This window comes from Hyperolius riggenbachi, chromosome 12 (genome assembly GCF_040937935.1).
Source record: "Hyperolius riggenbachi isolate aHypRig1 chromosome 12, aHypRig1.pri, whole genome shotgun sequence".
Lineage (NCBI taxonomy): Eukaryota > Metazoa > Chordata > Amphibia > Anura > Hyperoliidae > Hyperolius > Hyperolius riggenbachi.
Window position 1 is genome coordinate 80,008,029 of NC_090657.1, and position 19,321 is coordinate 80,027,349.

The 19,321-nt window shown below is 44.4% G+C and overlaps 23 non-coding genes across 23 annotated transcripts; all 23 read left to right on the plus strand.

The window, feature by feature from the left end:
* The first annotated feature begins 1,016 nt into the window (after positions 1 to 1,016).
* Positions 1,017 to 1,098, plus strand: TRNAL-AAG (transfer RNA leucine (anticodon AAG)). The gene has a single exon. It is a non-coding gene; the product is annotated as a tRNA-Leu (tRNA).
* A 423-nt stretch (positions 1,099 to 1,521) lies between these two features.
* On the plus strand, positions 1,522 to 1,603 carry TRNAL-UAG (transfer RNA leucine (anticodon UAG)). Its single transcript has one exon. It is a non-coding gene; the product is annotated as a tRNA-Leu (tRNA).
* A 1,045-nt stretch (positions 1,604 to 2,648) lies between these two features.
* On the plus strand, positions 2,649 to 2,730 carry TRNAL-AAG (transfer RNA leucine (anticodon AAG)). Its single transcript has one exon. It is a non-coding gene; the product is annotated as a tRNA-Leu (tRNA).
* Positions 2,731 to 3,153: 423 nt separating this feature from the next.
* TRNAL-UAG (transfer RNA leucine (anticodon UAG)) lies at positions 3,154 to 3,235 on the plus strand. Its single transcript has one exon. It is a non-coding gene; the product is annotated as a tRNA-Leu (tRNA).
* Positions 3,236 to 4,283: 1,048 nt separating this feature from the next.
* TRNAL-AAG (transfer RNA leucine (anticodon AAG)) lies at positions 4,284 to 4,365 on the plus strand. The gene has a single exon. It is a non-coding gene; the product is annotated as a tRNA-Leu (tRNA).
* Positions 4,366 to 4,788: 423 nt separating this feature from the next.
* On the plus strand, positions 4,789 to 4,870 carry TRNAL-UAG (transfer RNA leucine (anticodon UAG)). Its single transcript has one exon. It is a non-coding gene; the product is annotated as a tRNA-Leu (tRNA).
* A 1,045-nt stretch (positions 4,871 to 5,915) lies between these two features.
* TRNAL-AAG (transfer RNA leucine (anticodon AAG)) lies at positions 5,916 to 5,997 on the plus strand. Its single transcript has one exon. It is a non-coding gene; the product is annotated as a tRNA-Leu (tRNA).
* Positions 5,998 to 6,420: 423 nt separating this feature from the next.
* TRNAL-UAG (transfer RNA leucine (anticodon UAG)) lies at positions 6,421 to 6,502 on the plus strand. Its single transcript has one exon. It is a non-coding gene; the product is annotated as a tRNA-Leu (tRNA).
* A 1,048-nt stretch (positions 6,503 to 7,550) lies between these two features.
* On the plus strand, positions 7,551 to 7,632 carry TRNAL-AAG (transfer RNA leucine (anticodon AAG)). The gene has a single exon. It is a non-coding gene; the product is annotated as a tRNA-Leu (tRNA).
* A 423-nt stretch (positions 7,633 to 8,055) lies between these two features.
* Positions 8,056 to 8,137, plus strand: TRNAL-UAG (transfer RNA leucine (anticodon UAG)). Its single transcript has one exon. It is a non-coding gene; the product is annotated as a tRNA-Leu (tRNA).
* A 1,048-nt stretch (positions 8,138 to 9,185) lies between these two features.
* TRNAL-AAG (transfer RNA leucine (anticodon AAG)) lies at positions 9,186 to 9,267 on the plus strand. The gene has a single exon. It is a non-coding gene; the product is annotated as a tRNA-Leu (tRNA).
* A 423-nt stretch (positions 9,268 to 9,690) lies between these two features.
* On the plus strand, positions 9,691 to 9,772 carry TRNAL-UAG (transfer RNA leucine (anticodon UAG)). Its single transcript has one exon. It is a non-coding gene; the product is annotated as a tRNA-Leu (tRNA).
* Positions 9,773 to 10,820: 1,048 nt separating this feature from the next.
* Positions 10,821 to 10,902, plus strand: TRNAL-AAG (transfer RNA leucine (anticodon AAG)). The gene has a single exon. It is a non-coding gene; the product is annotated as a tRNA-Leu (tRNA).
* Positions 10,903 to 11,325: 423 nt separating this feature from the next.
* On the plus strand, positions 11,326 to 11,407 carry TRNAL-UAG (transfer RNA leucine (anticodon UAG)). The gene has a single exon. It is a non-coding gene; the product is annotated as a tRNA-Leu (tRNA).
* A 1,048-nt stretch (positions 11,408 to 12,455) lies between these two features.
* Positions 12,456 to 12,537, plus strand: TRNAL-AAG (transfer RNA leucine (anticodon AAG)). The gene has a single exon. It is a non-coding gene; the product is annotated as a tRNA-Leu (tRNA).
* A 423-nt stretch (positions 12,538 to 12,960) lies between these two features.
* TRNAL-UAG (transfer RNA leucine (anticodon UAG)) lies at positions 12,961 to 13,042 on the plus strand. Its single transcript has one exon. It is a non-coding gene; the product is annotated as a tRNA-Leu (tRNA).
* A 1,048-nt stretch (positions 13,043 to 14,090) lies between these two features.
* On the plus strand, positions 14,091 to 14,172 carry TRNAL-AAG (transfer RNA leucine (anticodon AAG)). The gene has a single exon. It is a non-coding gene; the product is annotated as a tRNA-Leu (tRNA).
* Positions 14,173 to 14,595: 423 nt separating this feature from the next.
* On the plus strand, positions 14,596 to 14,677 carry TRNAL-UAG (transfer RNA leucine (anticodon UAG)). The gene has a single exon. It is a non-coding gene; the product is annotated as a tRNA-Leu (tRNA).
* Positions 14,678 to 15,725: 1,048 nt separating this feature from the next.
* Positions 15,726 to 15,807, plus strand: TRNAL-AAG (transfer RNA leucine (anticodon AAG)). Its single transcript has one exon. It is a non-coding gene; the product is annotated as a tRNA-Leu (tRNA).
* Positions 15,808 to 16,230: 423 nt separating this feature from the next.
* On the plus strand, positions 16,231 to 16,312 carry TRNAL-UAG (transfer RNA leucine (anticodon UAG)). Its single transcript has one exon. It is a non-coding gene; the product is annotated as a tRNA-Leu (tRNA).
* A 1,048-nt stretch (positions 16,313 to 17,360) lies between these two features.
* TRNAL-AAG (transfer RNA leucine (anticodon AAG)) lies at positions 17,361 to 17,442 on the plus strand. Its single transcript has one exon. It is a non-coding gene; the product is annotated as a tRNA-Leu (tRNA).
* Positions 17,443 to 17,865: 423 nt separating this feature from the next.
* On the plus strand, positions 17,866 to 17,947 carry TRNAL-UAG (transfer RNA leucine (anticodon UAG)). The gene has a single exon. It is a non-coding gene; the product is annotated as a tRNA-Leu (tRNA).
* Positions 17,948 to 18,992: 1,045 nt separating this feature from the next.
* On the plus strand, positions 18,993 to 19,074 carry TRNAL-AAG (transfer RNA leucine (anticodon AAG)). Its single transcript has one exon. It is a non-coding gene; the product is annotated as a tRNA-Leu (tRNA).
* Positions 19,075 to 19,321: the final 247 nt, after the last annotated feature.

Genomic DNA, 19,321 nt, shown 5'->3' on the forward strand with positions numbered 1-19,321 from the left:
CTCTTGTGGATCTCCTACGTCCCTTCATCAACAAGAAAGCTCAAATACTTCTCTTTTCCTCCATCAGCTTGCACAACAACATGAATGAGGCGTACCCAGCACCACACTTTCTTTCACCGCTACAAAGGAATACAGTTTAGAAAAAAAAAGTGCTTAAAATGGCTTAAGACCTTTACATGCACTTTTCCACTGGATTCTGACAATGTGCCACAGCTCATAACTCCTGGCTGTGGAGGACCTTTTGACAGCAACAGTGGCAACAGATAGGACTTTCTACAAAGTAAACAGGGCAAAGATCTCATTTAGATTACTGAGGTGAGATCTGCCCCTATTACCCAATAGTAGGCAAATGTTTCCTCTCAATTGTAGGTGAATGGCATTTTAGGTATACGTGCAATAGCATCTATTCCAGTGCTACGGGCTACATTGTACATTGTACGTAAGTGGACAATTGTGATTTTTTTAGACAGGTGACATTACTTTTGCATAAAAGCTGATACATTAACTACGTGGGCAGTTAGGGGTTTGAGAGGATGTCTTTTATTGTACGCCAGGCCAAAGCAGGTTTTCTCAACCAGGGTTCCCTGGAAGCCCAAGCTTCCTTCAGGACTTTTCAGGGGTTCCCTGGCATTTTCCCCACTTGCCCCAGTAAGGTCGGTTTCCTTGAGATGCAAAAATTATTTTAAGGCTTCCTCCAGGGTCTCATGATGGGAATACACCATGAGATTTTTTGGCAGATAGTTGGTTCGATAGATAATTTAATGCATATCCGATCTGATTTTCGATCGAAAAATCGATCGGGAAAAGCGATCGGACAGTAGGTGCTGCACTCAGTGGTATCAGAGCAATGGAACAAAAGTCAGTACTGTTATGCGTTCTTCCTTATGGAACTGAGAATGGCTGTCAACATGCAGCATATCCCCAGATGATAACCTGTTGACGGCACAGTAATTAACCGCTTAACCTTTGACTCTTGAAAAACGTGTCTTAAAGCACGCAAGAGTAGATATCCGCAGGGTAGTGTGGCCGAGCGGTCTAAGGCGCTGGATTAAGGCTCCAGTCTCCTCGGAGGTGTGGGTTCAAATCCCACCACTGCCAGCCTTTAACTTCTCGCTTGCTTGACAAGGATGTACTATGTAGGAAAGATAAGGCCTCAGCTCCTCTGGTTTTAACACTTGCTCAAATACTTGTCCAAGCTTATACATCAGGGCCACTTGAGGAGCTTATCTTGGTCAGAAATTAATGGATTAGTCTTCTCAAATGTAGCATTTGAGAAGACTAATCCATTGATTCTGCTGTGGCATAGAGTGCTTTACCTGCACTTTCCTAGGTGCTGTCATCAGAGGCATAGAACCAAAGCCAGTACTGTCAAGTGTTTTCTCTTTCCGCGGTAATGAGAATAGGTGCATACATGCAGCATGTCCCCGGTTGATTACTTGTTGATGGCACAATAATGAACCACTCAACATTCCTCTCATACAAACCTCATTTTAAAAGCACACAAAAGATCGATATCGGCAAGGTAGTGTGGCCGAGCGATCTAAGGCGCTGGATTTAGGCTCCAGTCTCTTTGGAGGCGTGGGTTCAAATCCCACCACTGCCAGTCTGCAACTTCTATCTTGCCTCACAGGCCTCTTGTGGATCTCCTACGTCCCTTCATCAACAAGAAAGCTCAAATACTTCTCTTTTCCTCCATCAGCTTGCACAACAACATGAATGAGGCGTACCCAGCACCACACTTTCTTTCACCGCTACAAAGGAATACAGTTTAGAAAAAAAAAGTGCTTAAAATGGCTTAAGACCTTTACATGCACTTTTCCACTGGATTCTGACAATGTGCCACAGCTCATAACTCCTGGCTGTGGAGGACCTTTTGACAGCAACAGTGGCAACAGATAGGACTTTCTACAAAGTAAACAGGGCAAAGATCTCATTTAGATTACTGAGGTGAGATCTGCCCCTATTACCCAATAGTAGGCAAATGTTTCCTCTCAATTGTAGGTGAATGGCATTTTAGGTATACGTGCAATAGCATCTATTCCAGTGCTACGGGCTACATTGTACATTGTACGTAAGTGGACAATTGTGATTTTTTTAGACAGGTGACATTACTTTTGCATAAAAGCTGATACATTAACTACGTGGGCAGTTAGGGGTTTGAGAGGATGTCTTTTATTGTACGCCAGGCCAAAGCAGGTTTTCTCAACCAGGGTTCCCTGGAAGCCCAAGCTTCCTTCAGGACTTTTCAGGGGTTCCCTGGCATTTTCCCCACTTGCCCCAGTAAGGTCGGTTTCCTTGAGATGCAAAAATTATTTGAAGGCTTCCTCCAGGGTCTCATGATGGGAATACACCAAGAGATTTTTTGGCAGATAGTTGGTTCGATAGATAATTTAATGCATATCCGATCTGATTTTCGATCGGAAAATCGATCGGGAAAAGCGATCGGACAGTAGGTGCTGCACTCAGTGGTATCAGAGCAATGGAACAAAAGTCAGTACTGTTATGCGTTCTTCCTTATGGAACTGAGAATGGCTGCCAACATGCAGCATATCCCCAGATGATAACCTGTTGACGGCACAGTAATTAACCGCTTAACCTTTGACTCTTGAAAAACGTGTCTTAAAGCACGCAAGAGTAGACATCCGCAGGGTAGTGTGGCCGAGCGGTCTAAGGCGCTGGATTAAGGCTCCAGTCTCCTCGGAGGCGTGGGTTCAAATCCCACCACTGCCAGCCTTTAACTTCTCGCTTGCTTGACAAGGATGTACTATGTAGGAAAGATAAGGCCTCAGCTCCTCTGGTTTTAACACTTGCTCAAATACTTGTCCAAGCTTATACATCAGGGCCACTTGAGGAGCTTATCTTGGTCAGAAATTAATGGATTAGTCTTCTCAAATGTAACATTTGAGAAGACTAATCCATTGATTCTGCTGTGGCATAGAGTGCTTTACCTGCACTTTCCTAGGTGCTGTCATCAGAGGCATAGAACCAAAGCCAGTACTGTCAAGTGTTTTCTCTTTCCACGGTAATGAGAATAGGTGCATACATGCAGCATGTCCCCAGTTGATTACTTGTTGATGGCACAATAATGAACCACTCAACATTCCACTCTTACAAACCTCATTTTAAAAGCACACAAAAGATCGATATCGGCAAGGTAGTGTGGCCGAGCGGTCTAAGGCGCTGGATTTAGGCTCCAGTCTCTTTGGAGGCGTGGGTTCAAATCCCACCACTGCCAGTCTACAACTTCTATCTTGCCTCACAGGCCTCTTGTGGATCTCCTACGTCCCTTCATCAACAACAAGAAAGCTCAAATACTTCTCTTTTCCTCCATCAGCTTGCACAACAACATGAATGAGGCGTACCCAGCACCACACTTTCTTTCACCGCTACAAAGGAATACAGTTTAGAAAAAAAAAGTGCTTAAAATGGCTTAAGACCTTTACATGCACTTTTCCACTGGATTCTGACAATGTGCCACAGCTCATAACTCCTGGCTGTGGAGGACCTTTTGACAGCAACAGTGGCAACAGATAGGACTTTCTACAAAGTAAACAGGGCAAAGATCTCATTTAGATTACTGATGTGAGATCTGCCCCTATTACCCAATAGTAGGCAAATGTTTCCTCTCAATTGTAGGTGAACGGCATTTTAGGTATACGTGCAATAGCATCTATTCCAGTGCTACGGGCTACATTGTACATTGTACGTAAGTGGACAATTGTGATTTTTTTAGACAGGTGACATTACTTTTGCATAAAAGCTGATACATTAACTACGTGGGCAGTTAGGGGTTTGAGAGGATGTCTTTTATTGTACGCCAGGCCAAAGCAGGTTTTCTCAACCAGGGTTCCCTGGAAGCCCAAGCTTCCTTCAGGACTTTTCAGGGGTTCCCTGGCATTTTCCCCACTTGCCCCAGTAAGGTCGGTTTCCTTGAGATGCAAAAATTATTTGAAGGCTTCCTCCAGGGTCTCATGATGGGAATACACCATGAGATTTTTTGGCAGATAGTTGGTTCGATAGATAATTTAATGCATATCCGATCTGATTTTCGATCGGAAAATCGATCGGGAAAAGCGATCGGACAGTAGGTGCTGCACTCAGTGGTATCAGAGCAATGGAACAAAAGTCAGTACTGTTATGCGTTCTTCCTTATGGAACTGAGAATGGCTGCCAACATGCAGCATATCCCCAGATGATAACCTGTTGACGGCACAGTAATTAACCGCTTAACCTTTGACTCTTGAAAAATGTGTCTTAAAGCACGCAAGAGTAGACATCCGCAGGGTAGTGTGGCCGAGCGGTCTAAGGCGCTGGATTAAGGCTCCAGTCTCCTCGGAGGCGTGGGTTCAAATCCCACCACTGCCAGCCTTTAACTTCTCGCTTGCTTGACAAGGATGTACTATGTAGGAAAGATAAGGCCTCAGCTCCTCTGGTTTTAACACTTGCTCAAATACTTGTCCAAGCTTATACATCAGGGCCACTTGAGGAGCTTATCTTGGTCAGAAATTAATGGATTAGTCTTCTCAAATGTAACATTTGAGAAGACTATTCCATTGATTCTGCTGTGGCATAGAGTGCTTTACCTGCACTTTCCTAGGTGCTGTCATCAGAGGCATAGAACCAAAGCCAGTACTGTCAAGTGTTTTCTCTTTCCGCGGTAATGAGAATAGGTGCATACATGCAGCATGTCCCCGGTTGATTACTTGTTGATGGCACAATAATGAACCACTCAACATTCCACTCATACAAACCTCATTTTAAAAGCACACAAAAGATCAATATCGGCAAGGAAGTGTGGCCGAGCGGTCTAAGGCGCTGGATTTAGGCTCCAGTCTCTTTGGAGGCGTGGGTTCAAATCCCACCACTGCCAGTCTGCAACTTCTATCTTGCCTCACAGGCCTCTTGTGGATCTCCTACGTCCCTTCATCAACAAGAAAGCTCAAATACTTCTCTTTTCCTCCATCAGCTTGCACAACAACATGAATGAGGCGTACCCAGCACCACACTTTCTTTCACCGCTACAAAGGAATACAGTTTAGAAAAAAAAAGTGCTTAAAATGGCTTAAGACCTTTACATGCACTTTTCCACTGGATTCTGACAATGTGCCACAGCTCATAACTCCTGGCTGTGGAGGACCTTTTGACAGCAACAGTGGCAACAGATAGGACTTTCTACAAAGTAAACAGGGCAAAGATCTCATTTAGATTACTGAGGTGAGATCTGCCCCTATTACCCAATAGTAGGCAAATGTTTCCTCTCAATTGTAGGTGAATGGCATTTTAGGTATACGTGCAATAGCATCTATTCCAGTGCTACGGGCTACATTGTACATTGTACGTAAGTGGACAATTGTGATTTTTTTAGACAGGTGACATTACTTTTGCATAAAAGCTGATACATTAACTACGTGGGCAGTTAGGGGTTTGAGAGGATGTCTTTTATTGTACGCCAGGCCAAAGCAGGTTTTCTCAACCAGGGTTCCCTGGAAGCCCAAGCTTCCTTCAGGACTTTTCAGGGGTTCCCTGGCATTTTCCCCACTTGCCCCAGTAAGGTCGGTTTCCTTGAGATGCAAAAATTATTTGAAGGCTTCCTCCAGGGTCTCATGATGGGAATACACCATGAGATTTTTTGGCAGATAGTTGGTTCGATAGATAATTTAATGCATATCCGATCTGATTTTCGATCGGAAAATCGATCGGGAAAAGCGATCGGACAGTAGGTGCTGCACTCAGTGGTATCAGAGCAATGGAACAAAAGTCAGTACTGTTATGCGTTCTTCCTTATGGAACTGAGAATGGCTGCCAACATGCAGCATATCCCCAGATGATAACCTGTTGACGGCACAGTAATTAACCGCTTAACCTTTGACTCTTGAAAAACGTGTCTTAAAGCACGCAAGAGTAGACATCCGCAGGGTAGTGTGGCCGAGCGGTCTAAGGCGCTGGATTAAGGCTCCAGTCTCATCGGAGGCGTGGGTTCAAATCCCACCACTGCCAGCCTTTAACTTCTCGCTTGCTTGACAAGGATGTACTATGTAGGAAAGATAAGGCCTCAGCTCCTCTGGTTTTAACACTTGCTCAAATACTTGTCCAAGCTTATACATCAGGGCCACTTGAGGAGCTTATCTTGGTCAGAAATTAATGGATTAGTCTTCTCAAATGTAACATTTGAGAAGACTAATCCATTGATTCTGCTGTGGCATAGAGTGCTTTACCTGCACTTTCCTAGGTGCTGTCATCAGAGGCATAGAACCAAAGCCAGTACTGTCAAGTGTTTTCTCTTTCCACGGTAATGAGAATAGGTGCATACATGCAGCATGTCCCCAGTTGATTACTTGTTGATGGCACAATAATGAACCACTCAACATTCCACTCATACAAACCTCATTTTAAAAGCACACAAAAGATCGATATCGGCAAGGTAGTGTGGCCGAGCGGTCTAAGGCGCTGGATTTAGGCTCCAGTCTCTTTGGAGGTGTGGGTTCAAATCCCACCACTGCCAGTCTACAACTTCTATCTTGCCTCACAGGCCTCTTGTGGATCTCCTACGTCCCTTCATCAACAACAAGAAAGCTCAAATACTTCTCTTTTCCTCCATCAGCTTGCACAACAACATGAATGAGGCGTACCCAGCACCACACTTTCTTTCACCGCTACAAAGGAATACAGTTTAGAAAAAAAAAGTGCTTAAAATGGCTTAAGACCTTTACATGCACTTTTCCACTGGATTCTGACAATGTGCCACAGCTCATAACTCCTGGCTGTGGAGGACCTTTTGACAGCAACAGTGGCAACAGATAGGACTTTCTACAAAGTAAACAGGGCAAAGATCTCATTTAGATTACTGAGGTGAGATCTGCCCCTATTACCCAATAGTAGGCAAATGTTTCCTCTCAATTGTAGGTGAATGGCATTTTAGGTATACGTGCAATAGCATCTATTCCAGTGCTACGGGCTACATTGTACATTGTACGTAAGTGGACAATTGTGATTTTTTTAGACAGGTGACATTACTTTTGCATAAAAGCTGATACATTAACTACGTGGGCAGTTAGGGGTTTGAGAGGATGTCTTTTATTGTACGCCAGGCCAAAGCAGGTTTTCTCAACCAGGGTTCCCTGGAAGCCCAAGCTTCCTTCAGGACTTTTCAGGGGTTCCCTGGCATTTTCCCCACTTGCCCCAGTAAGGTCGGTTTCCTTGAGATGCAAAAATTATTTGAAGGCTTCCTCCAGGGTCTCATGATGGGAATACACCATGAGATTTTTTGGCAGATAGTTGGTTCGATAGATAATTTAATGCATATCCGATCTGATTTTCGATCGGAAAATCGATCGGGAAAAGCGATCGGACAGTAGGTGCTGCACTCAGTGGTATCAGAGCAATGGAACAAAAGTCAGTACTGTTATGCGTTCTTCCTTATGGAACTGAGAATGGCTGCCAACATGCAGCATATCCCCAGATGATAACCTGTTGACGGCACAGTAATTAACCGCTTAACCTTTGACTCTTGAAAAACGTGTCTTAAAGCACGCAAGAGTAGACATCCGCAGGGTAGTGTGGCCGAGCGGACTAAGGCGCTGGATTAAGGCTCCAGTCTCCTCGGAGGCGTGGGTTCAAATCCCACCACTGCCAGCCTTTAACTTCTCGCTTGCTTGACAAGGATGTACTATGTAGGAAAGATAAGGCCTCAGCTCCTCTGGTTTTAACACTTGCTCAAATACTTGTCCAAGCTTATACATCAGGGCCACTTGAGGAGCTTATCTTGGTCAGAAATTAATGGATTAGTCTTCTCAAATGTAACATTTGAGAAGACTAATCCATTGATTCTGCTGTGGCATAGAGTGCTGTACCTGCACTTTCCTAGGTGCTGTCATCAGAGGAATAGAACCAAAGCCAGTACTGTCAAGTGTTTTCTCTTTCCGCGGTAATGAGAATAGGTGCATACATGCAGCATGTCCCCAGTTGATTACTTGTTGATGGCACAATAATGAACCACTCAACATTCCACTCATACAAACCTCATTTTAAAAGCACACAAAAGATCGATATCGGCAAGGTAGTGTGGCCGAGCGGTCTAAGGCGCTGGATTTAGGCTCCAGTCTCTTTGGAGGCGTGGGTTCAAATCCCACCACTGCCAGTCTACAACTTCTATCTTGCCTCACAGGCCTCTTGTGGATCTCCTACGTCCCTTCATCAACAACAAGAAAGCTCAAATACTTCTCTTTTCCTCCATCAGCTTGCACAACAACATGAATGAGGCGTACCCAGCACCACACTTTCTTTCACCGCTACAAAGGAATACAGTTTAGAAAAAAAAAGTGCTTAAAATGGCTTAAGACCTTTACATGCACTTTTCCACTGGATTCTGACAATGTGCCACAGCTCATAACTCCTGGCTGTGGAGGACCTTTTGACAGCAACAGTGGCAACAGATAGGACTTTCTACAAAGTAAACAGGGCAAAGATCTCATTTAGATTACTGAGGTGAGATCTGCCCCTATTACCCAATAGTAGGCAAATGTTTCCTCTCAATTGTAGGTGAATGGCATTTTAGGTATACGTGCAATAGCATCTATTCCAGTGCTACGGGCTACATTGTACATTGTACGTAAGTGGACAATTGTGATTTTTTTAGACAGGTGACATTACTTTTGCATAAAAGCTGATACATTAACTACGTGGGCAGTTAGGGGTTTGAGAGGATGTCTTTTATTGTACGCCAGGCCAAAGCAGGTTTTCTCAACCAGGGTTCCCTGGAAGCCCAAGCTTCCTTCAGGACTTTTCAGGGGTTCCCTGGCATTTTCCCCACTTGCCCCAGTAAGGTCGGTTTCCTTGAGATGCAAAAATTATTTGAAGGCTTCCTCCAGGGTCTCATGATGGGAATACACCATGAGATTTTTTGGCAGATAGTTGGTTCGATAGATAATTTAATGCATATCCGATCTGATTTTCGATCGGAAAATCGATCGGGAAAAGCGATCGGACAGTAGGTGCTGCACTCAGTGGTATCAGAGCAATGGAACAAAAGTCAGTACTGTTATGCGTTCTTCCTTATGGAACTGAGAATGGCTGCCAACATGCAGCATATCCCCAGATGATAACCTGTTGACGGCACAGTAATTAACCGCTTAACCTTTGACTCTTGAAAAACGTGTCTTGAAGCACGCAAGAGTAGACATCCGCAGGGTAGTGTGGCCGAGCGGACTAAGGCGCTGGATTAAGGCTCCAGTCTCCTCGGAGGCGTGGGTTCAAATCCCACCACTGCCAGCCTTTAACTTCTCGCTTGCTTGACAAGGATGTACTATGTAGGAAAGATAAGGCCTCAGCTCCTCTGGTTTTAACACTTGCTCAAATACTTGTCCAAGCTTATACATCAGGGCCACTTGAGGAGCTTATCTTGGTCAGAAATTAATGGATTAGTCTTCTCAAATGTAACATTTGAGAAGACTAATCCATTGATTCTGCTGTGGCATAGAGTGCTGTACCTGCACTTTCCTAGGTGCTGTCATCAGAGGAATAGAACCAAAGCCAGTACTGTCAAGTGTTTTCTCTTTCCGCGGTAATGAGAATAGGTGCATACATGCAGCATGTCCCCAGTTGATTACTTGTTGATGGCACAATAATGAACCACTCAACATTCCACTCATACAAACCTCATTTTAAAAGCACACAAAAGATCGATATCGGCAAGGTAGTGTGGCCGAGCGGTCTAAGGCGCTGGATTTAGGCTCCAGTCTCTTTGGAGGCGTGGGTTCAAATCCCACCACTGCCAGTCTACAACTTCTATCTTGCCTCACAGGCCTCTTGTGGATCTCCTACGTCCCTTCATCAACAACAAGAAAGCTCAAATACTTCTCTTTTCCTCCATCAGCTTGCACAACAACATGAATGAGGCGTACCCAGCACCACACTTTCTTTCACCGCTACAAAGGAATACAGTTTAGAAAAAAAAAGTGCTTAAAATGGCTTAAGACCTTTACATGCACTTTTCCACTGGATTCTGACAATGTGCCACAGCTCATAACTCCTGGCTGTGGAGGACCTTTTGACAGCAACAGTGGCAACAGATAGGACTTTCTACAAAGTAAACAGGGCAAAGATCTCATTTAGATTACTGAGGTGAGATCTGCCCCTATTACCCAATAGTAGGCAAATGTTTCCTCTCAATTGTAGGTGAATGGCATTTTAGGTATACGTGCAATAGCATCTATTCCAGTGCTACGGGCTACATTGTACATTGTACGTAAGTGGACAATTGTGATTTTTTTAGACAGGTGACATTACTTTTGCATAAAAGCTGATACATTAACTACGTGGGCAGTTAGGGGTTTGAGAGGATGTCTTTTATTGTACGCCAGGCCAAAGCAGGTTTTCTCAACCAGGGTTCCCTGGAAGCCCAAGCTTCCTTCAGGACTTTTCAGGGGTTCCCTGGCATTTTCCCCACTTGCCCCAGTAAGGTCGGTTTCCTTGAGATGCAAAAATTATTTGAAGGCTTCCTCCAGGGTCTCATGATGGGAATACACCATGAGATTTTTTGGCAGATAGTTGGTTCGATAGATAATTTAATGCATATCCGATCTGATTTTCGATCGGAAAATCGATCGGGAAAAGCGATCGGACAGTAGGTGCTGCACTCAGTGGTATCAGAGCAATGGAACAAAAGTCAGTACTGTTATGCGTTCTTCCTTATGGAACTGAGAATGGCTGCCAACATGCAGCATATCCCCAGATGATAACCTGTTGACGGCACAGTAATTAACCGCTTAACCTTTGACTCTTGAAAAACGTGTCTTAAAGCACGCAAGAGTAGACATCCGCAGGGTAGTGTGGCCGAGCGGTCTAAGGCGCTGGATTAAGGCTCCAGTCTCATCGGAGGCGTGGGTTCAAATCCCACCACTGCCAGCCTTTAACTTCTCGCTTGCTTGACAAGGATGTACTATGTAGGAAAGATAAGGCCTCAGCTCCTCTGGTTTTAACACTTGCTCAAATACTTGTCCAAGCTTATACATCAGGGCCACTTGAGGAGCTTATCTTGGTCAGAAATTAATGGATTAGTCTTCTCAAATGTAACATTTGAGAAGACTAATCCATTGATTCTGCTGTGGCATAGAGTGCTGTACCTGCACTTTCCTAGGTGCTGTCATCAGAGGAATAGAACCAAAGCCAGTACTGTCAAGTGTTTTCTCTTTCCGCGGTAATGAGAATAGGTGCATACATGCAGCATGTCCCCAGTTGATTACTTGTTGATGGCACAATAATGAACCACTCAACATTCCACTCATACAAACCTCATTTTAAAAGCACACAAAAGATCGATATCGGCAAGGTAGTGTGGCCGAGCGGTCTAAGGCGCTGGATTTAGGCTCCAGTCTCTTTGGAGGCGTGGGTTCAAATCCCACCACTGCCAGTCTACAACTTCTATCTTGCCTCACAGGCCTCTTGTGGATCTCCTACGTCCCTTCATCAACAACAAGAAAGCTCAAATACTTCTCTTTTCCTCCATCAGCTTGCACAACAACATGAATGAGGCGTACCCAGCACCACACTTTCTTTCACCGCTACAAAGGAATACAGTTTAGAAAAAAAAAGTGCTTAAAATGGCTTAAGACCTTTACATGCACTTTTCCACTGGATTCTGACAATGTGCCACAGCTCATAACTCCTGGCTGTGGAGGACCTTTTGACAGCAACAGTGGCAACAGATAGGACTTTCTACAAAGTAAACAGGGCAAAGATCTCATTTAGATTACTGAGGTGAGATCTGCCCCTATTACCCAATAGTAGGCAAATGTTTCCTCTCAATTGTAGGTGAATGGCATTTTAGGTATACGTGCAATAGCATCTATTCCAGTGCTACGGGCTACATTGTACATTGTACGTAAGTGGACAATTGTGATTTTTTTAGACAGGTGACATTACTTTTGCATAAAAGCTGATACATTAACTACGTGGGCAGTTAGGGGTTTGAGAGGATGTCTTTTATTGTACGCCAGGCCAAAGCAGGTTTTCTCAACCAGGGTTCCCTGGAAGCCCAAGCTTCCTTCAGGACTTTTCAGGGGTTCCCTGGCATTTTCCCCACTTGCCCCAGTAAGGTCGGTTTCCTTGAGATGCAAAAATTATTTGAAGGCTTCCTCCAGGGTCTCATGATGGGAATACACCATGAGATTTTTTGGCAGATAGTTGGTTCGATAGATAATTTAATGCATATCCGATCTGATTTTCGATCGGAAAATCGATCGGGAAAAGCGATCGGACAGTAGGTGCTGCACTCAGTGGTATCAGAGCAATGGAACAAAAGTCAGTACTGTTATGCGTTCTTCCTTATGGAACTGAGAATGGCTGCCAACATGCAGCATATCCCCAGATGATAACCTGTTGACGGCACAGTAATTAACCGCTTAACCTTTGACTCTTGAAAAACGTGTCTTAAAGCACGCAAGAGTAGACATCCGCAGAGTAGTGTGGCCGAGCGGTCTAAGGCGCTGGATTAAGGCTCCAGCCTCATCGGAGGCGTGGGTTCAAATCCCACCACTGCCAGCCTTTAACTTCTCGCTTGCTTGACAAGGATGTACTATGTAGGAAAGATAAGGCCTCAGCTCCTCTGGTTTTAACACTTGCTCAAATACTTGTCCAAGCTTATACATCAGGGCCACTTGAGGAGCTTATCTTGGTCAGAAATTAATGGATTAGTCTTCTCAAATGTAACATTTGAGAAGACTAATCCATTGATTCTGCTGTGGCATAGAGTGCTGTACCTGCACTTTCCTAGGTGCTGTCATCAGAGGAATAGAACCAAAGCCAGTACTGTCAAGTGTTTTCTCTTTCCGCGGTAATGAGAATAGGTGCATACATGCAGCATGTCCCCAGTTGATTACTTGTTGATGGCACAATAATGAACCACTCAACATTCCACTCATACAAACCTCATTTTAAAAGCACACAAAAGATCGATATCGGCAAGGTAGTGTGGCCGAGCGGTCTAAGGCGCTGGATTTAGGCTCCAGTCTCTTTGGAGGCGTGGGTTCAAATCCCACCACTGCCAGTCTACAACTTCTATCTTGCCTCACAGGCCTCTTGTGGATCTCCTACGTCCCTTCATCAACAACAAGAAAGCTCAAATACTTCTCTTTTCCTCCATCAGCTTGCACAACAACATGAATGAGGCGTACCCAGCACCACACTTTCTTTCACCGCTACAAAGGAATACAGTTTAGAAAAAAAAAGTGCTTAAAATGGCTTAAGACCTTTACATGCACTTTTCCACTGGATTCTGACAATGTGCCACAGCTCATAACTCCTGGCTGTGGAGGACCTTTTGACAGCAACAGTGGCAACAGATAGGACTTTCTACAAAGTAAACAGGGCAAAGATCTCATTTAGATTACTGAGGTGAGATCTGCCCCTATTACCCAATAGTAGGCAAATGTTTCCTCTCAATTGTAGGTGAATGGCATTTTAGGTATACGTGCAATAGCATCTATTCCAGTGCTACGGGCTACATTGTACATTGTACGTAAGTGGACAATTGTGATTTTTTTAGACAGGTGACATTACTTTTGCATAAAAGCTGATACATTAACTACGTGGGCAGTTAGGGGTTTGAGAGGATGTCTTTTATTGTACGCCAGGCCAAAGCAGGTTTTCTCAACCAGGGTTCCCTGGAAGCCCAAGCTTCCTTCAGGACTTTTCAGGGGTTCCCTGGCATTTTCCCCACTTGCCCCAGTAAGGTCGGTTTCCTTGAGATGCAAAAATTATTTGAAGGCTTCCTCCAGGGTCTCATGATGGGAATACACCATGAGATTTTTTGGCAGATAGTTGGTTCGATAGATAATTTAATGCATATCCGATCTGATTTTCGATCGGAAAATCGATCGGGAAAAGCGATCGGACAGTAGGTGCTGCACTCAGTGGTATCAGAGCAATGGAACAAAAGTCAGTACTGTTATGCGTTCTTCCTTATGGAACTGAGAATGGCTGCCAACATGCAGCATATCCCCAGATGATAACCTGTTGACGGCACAGTAATTAACCGCTTAACCTTTGACTCTTGAAAAACGTGTCTTAAAGCACGCAAGAGTAGACATCCGCAGGGTAGTGTGGCCGAGCGGTCTAAGGCGCTGGATTAAGGCTCCAGTCTCATCGGAGGCGTGGGTTCAAATCCCACCACTGCCAGCCTTTAACTTCTCGCTTGCTTGACAAGGATGTACTATGTAGGAAAGATAAGGCCTCAGCTCCTCTGGTTTTAACACTTGCTCAAATACTTGTCCAAGCTTATACATCAGGGCCACTTGAGGAGCTTATCTTGGTCAGAAATTAATGGATTAGTCTTCTCAAATGTAACATTTGAGAAGACTAATCCATTGATTCTGCTGTGGCATAGAGTGCTTTACCTGCACTTTCCTAGGTGCTGTCATCAGAGGCATAGAACCAAAGCCAGTACTGTCAAGTGTTTTCTCTTTCCACGGTAATGAGAATAGGTGCATACATGCAGCATGTCCCCAGTTGATTACTTGTTGATGGCACAATAATGAACCACTCAACATTCCACTCATACAAACCTCATTTTAAAAGCACACAAAAGATCGATATCGGCAAGGTAGTGTGGCCGAGCGGTCTAAGGCGCTGGATTTAGGCTCCAGTCTCTTTGGAGGTGTGGGTTCAAATCCCACCACTGCCAGTCTACAACTTCTATCTTGCCTCACAGGCCTCTTGTGGATCTCCTACGTCCCTTCATCAACAACAAGAAAGCTCAAATACTTCTCTTTTCCTCCATCAGCTTGCACAACAACATGAATGAGGCGTACCCAGCACCACACTTTCTTTCACCGCTACAAAGGAATACAGTTTAGAAAAAAAAAGTGCTTAAAATGGCTTAAGACCTTTACATGCACTTTTCCACTGGATTCTGACAATGTGCCACAGCTCATAACTCCTGGCTGTGGAGGACCTTTTGACAGCAACAGTGGCAACAGATAGGACTTTCTACAAAGTAAACAGGGCAAAGATCTCATTTAGATTACTGAGGTGAGATCTGCCCCTATTACCCAATAGTAGGCAAATGTTTCCTCTCAATTGTAGGTGAATGGCATTTTAGGTATACGTGCAATAGCATCTATTCCAGTGCTACGGGCTACATTGTACATTGTACGTAAGTGGACAATTGTGATTTTTTTAGACAGGTGACATTACTTTTGCATAAAAGCTGATACATTAACTACGTGGGCAGTTAGGGGTTTGAGAGGATGTCTTTTATTGTACGCCAGGCCAAAGCAGGTTTTCTCAACCAGGGTTCCCTGGAAGCCCAAGCTTCCTTCAGGACTTTTCAGGGGTTCCCTGGCATTTTCCCCACTTGCCCCAGTAAGGTCGGTTTCCTTGAGATGCAAAAATTATTTGAAGGCTTCCTCCAGGGTCTCATGATGGGAATACACCATGAGATTTTGTGGCAGATAGTTGGTTCGATAGATAATTTAATGCATATCCGATCTGATTTTCGATCGAAAAATCGATCGGGAAAAGCGATCGGACAGTAGGTGCTGCACTCAGTGGTATCAGAGCAATGGAACAAAAGTCAGTACTGTTATGCGTTCTTCCTTATGGAACTGAGAATGGCTGCCAACATGCAGCATATCCCCAGATGATAACCTGTTGACGGCACAGTAATTAACCGCTTAACCTTTGACTCTTGAAAAACGTGTCTTAAAGCACGCAAGAGTAGACATCCGCAGGGTAGTGTGGCCGAGCGGTCTAAGGCGCTGGATTAAGGCTCCAGTCTCCTCGGAGGCGTGGGTTCAAATCCCACCACTGCCAGCCTTTAACTTCTCGCTTGCTTGACAAGGATGTACTATGTAGGAAAGATAAGGCCTCAGCTCCTCTGGTTTTAACACTTGCTCAAATACTTGTCCAAGCTTATACATCAGGGCCACTTGAGGAGCTTATCTTGGTCAGAAATTAATGGATTAGTCTTCTCAAATGTAACATTTGAGAAGACTAATCCATTGATTCTGCTGTGGCATACAGTGCTTTACCTGCACTTTCCTAGGTGCTGTCATCAGAGGCATAGAACCAAAGCCAGTACTGTCAAGTGTTTTCTCTTTCCACGGTAATGAGAATAGGTGCATACATGCAGCATGTCCCCAGTTGATTACTTGTTGATGGCACAATAATGAACCACTCAACATTCCACTCATACAAACCTCATTTTAAAAGCACACAAAAGATCGATATCGGCAAGGTAGTGTGGCCGAGTGGTCTAAGGCGCTGGATTTAGGCTCCAGTCTCTTTGGAGGTGTGGGTTCAAATCCCACCACTGCCAGTCTACAACTTCTATCTTGCCTCACAGGCCTCTTGTGGATCTCCTACGTCCCTTCATCAACAACAAGAAAGCTCAAATACTTCTCTTTTCCTCCATCAGCTTGCACAACAACATGAATGAGGCGTACCCAGCACCACACTTTCTTTCACCGCTACAAAGGAATACAGTTTAGAAAAAAAAAGTGCTTAAAATGGCTTAAGACCTTTACATGCACTTTTCCACTGGATTCTGACAATGTGCCACAGCTCATAACTCCTGGCTGTGGAGGACCTTTTGACAGCAACAGTGGCAACAGATAGGACTTTCTACAAAGTAAACAGGGCAAAGATCTCATTTAGATTACTGAGGTGAGATCTGCCCCTATTACCCAATAGTAGGCAAATGTTTCCTCTCAATTGTAGGTGAATGGCATTTTAGGTATACGTGCAATAGCATCTATTCCAGTGCTACGGGCTACATTGTACATTGTACGTAAGTGGACAATTGTGATTTTTTTAGACAGGTGACATTACTTTTGCATAAAAGCTGATACATTAACTACGTGGGCAGTTAGGGGTTTGAGAGGATGTCTTTTATTGTACGCCAGGCCAAAGCAGGTTTTCTCAACCAGGGTTCCCTGGAAGCCCAAGCTTCCTTCAGGACTTTTCAGGGGTTCCCTGGCATTTTCCCCACTTGCCCCAGTAAGGTCGGTTTCCTTGAGATGCAAAAATTATTTGAAGGCTTCCTCCAGGGTCTCATGATGGGAATACACCATGAGATTTTTTGGCAGATAGTTGGTTCGATAGATAATTTAATGCATATCCGATCTGATTTTCGATCGAAAAATCGATCGGGAAAAGCGATCGGACAGTAGGTGCTGCACTCAGTGGTATCAGAGCAATGGAACAAAAGTCAGTACTGTTATGCGTTCTTCCTTATGGAACTGAGAATGGCTGCCAACATGCAGCATATCCCCAGATGATAACCTGTTGACGGCACAGTAATTAACCGCTTAACCTTTGACTCTTGAAAAACGTGTCTTAAAGCACGCAAGAGTAGACATCCGCAGGGTAGTGTGGCCGAGCGGTCTAAGGCGCTGGCTTAAGGCTCCAGTCTCCTCGGAGGCGTGGGTTCAAATCCCACCACTGCCAGCCTTTAACTTCTCGCTTGCTTGACAAGGATGTACTATGTAGGAAAGATAAGGCCTCAGCTCCTCTGGTTTTAACACTTGCTCAAATACTTGTCCAAGCTTATACATCAGGGCCACTTGAGGAGCTTATCTTGGTCAGAAATTAATGGATTAGTCTTCTCAAATGTAGCATTTGAGAAGACTAATCCATTGATTCTGCTGTGGCATAGAGTGCTTTACCTGCACTTTCCTAGGTGCTGTCATCAGAGGCATAGAACCAAAGCCAGTACTGTCAAGTGTTTTCTCTTTCCGCGGTAATGAGAATAGGTGCATACATGCAGCATGTCCCCAGTTGATTACTTGTTGATGGCACAATAATGAACCACTCAACATTCCACTCATACAAACCTCATTTTAAAAGCACACAAAAGATCGATATCAGCAAGGTAGTGTGGCCGAGCGGTCTAAGGCGCTGGATTTAGGCTCCAGTCTCTTTGGAGGCGTGGGTTCAAATCCCACCACTGCCAGTCTGCAACTTCTATCTTGCCTCACAGGCCTCTTGTGGATCTCCTACGTCCCTTCATCAACAAGAAAGCTTAAATACTTCTCTTTTCCTCCATCAGCTTGCACAACAACATGAATGAGGCGTACCCAGCACCACACTTTCTTTCACCGCTACAAAGGAATACAGTTTAGAAAAAAAAAGTGCTTAAAATGGCTTAAGACCTTTACATGCACTTTTCCACTGGATTCTGACAATGTGCCACAGCTCATAACTCCTGGCTGTGGAGGACCTTTTGACAGCAACAGTGGCAACAGATAGGACTTTCTACAAAGTAAACAGGGCAAAGATCTCATTTAGATTACTGAGGTGAGATCTGCCCCTATTACCCAATAGTAGGCAAATGTTTCCTCTCAATTGTAGGTGAATGGCATTTTAGGTATACGTGCAATAGCATCTATTCCAGTGCTACGGGCTACATTGTACATTGTACGTAAGTGGACAATTGTGATTTTTTTAGACAGGTGACATTACTTTTGCATAAAAGCTGATACATTAACTACGTGGGCAGTTAGGGGTTTGAGAGGATGTCTTTTATTGTACGCCAGGCCAAAGCAGGTTTTCTCAACCAGGGTTCCCTGGAAGCCCAAGCTTCCTTCAGGACTTTTCAGGGGTTCCCTGGCATTTTCCCCACTTGCCCCAGTAAGGTCGGTTTCCTTGAGATGCAAAAATTATTTTAAGGCTTCCTCCAGGGTCTCATGATGGGAATACACCATGAGATTTTTTGGCAGATAGTTGGTTCGATAGATAATTTAATGCATATCCGATCTGATTTTCGATCGAAAAATCGATCGGGAAAAGCGATCGGACAGTAGGTGCTGCACTCAGTGGTATCAGAGCAATGGAACAAAAGTCAGTACTGTTATGCGTTCTTCCTTATGGAACTGAGAATGGCTGCCAACATGCAGCATATCCCCAGATGATAACCTGTTGACGGCACAGTAATTAACCGCTTAACCTTTGACTCTTGAAAAACGTGTCTTAAAGCACGCAAGAGTAGACATCCGCAGGGTAGTGTGGCCGAGCGGTCTAAGGCGCTGGATTAAGGCTCCAGTCTCCTCGGAGGCGTGGGTTCAAATCCCACCACTGCCAGCCTTTAACTTCTCGCTTGCTTGACAAGGATGTACTATGTAGGAAAGATAAGGCCTCAGCTCCTCTGGTTTTAACACTTGCTCAAATACTTGTCCAAGCTTATACATCAGGGCCACTTGAGGAGCTTATCTTGGTCAGAAATTAATGGATTAGTCTTCTCAAATGTAGCATTTGAGAAGCCTAATCCATTGATTCTGCTGTGGCATAGAGTGCTTTACCTGCACTTTCCTCGGTGCTGTCATCAGAG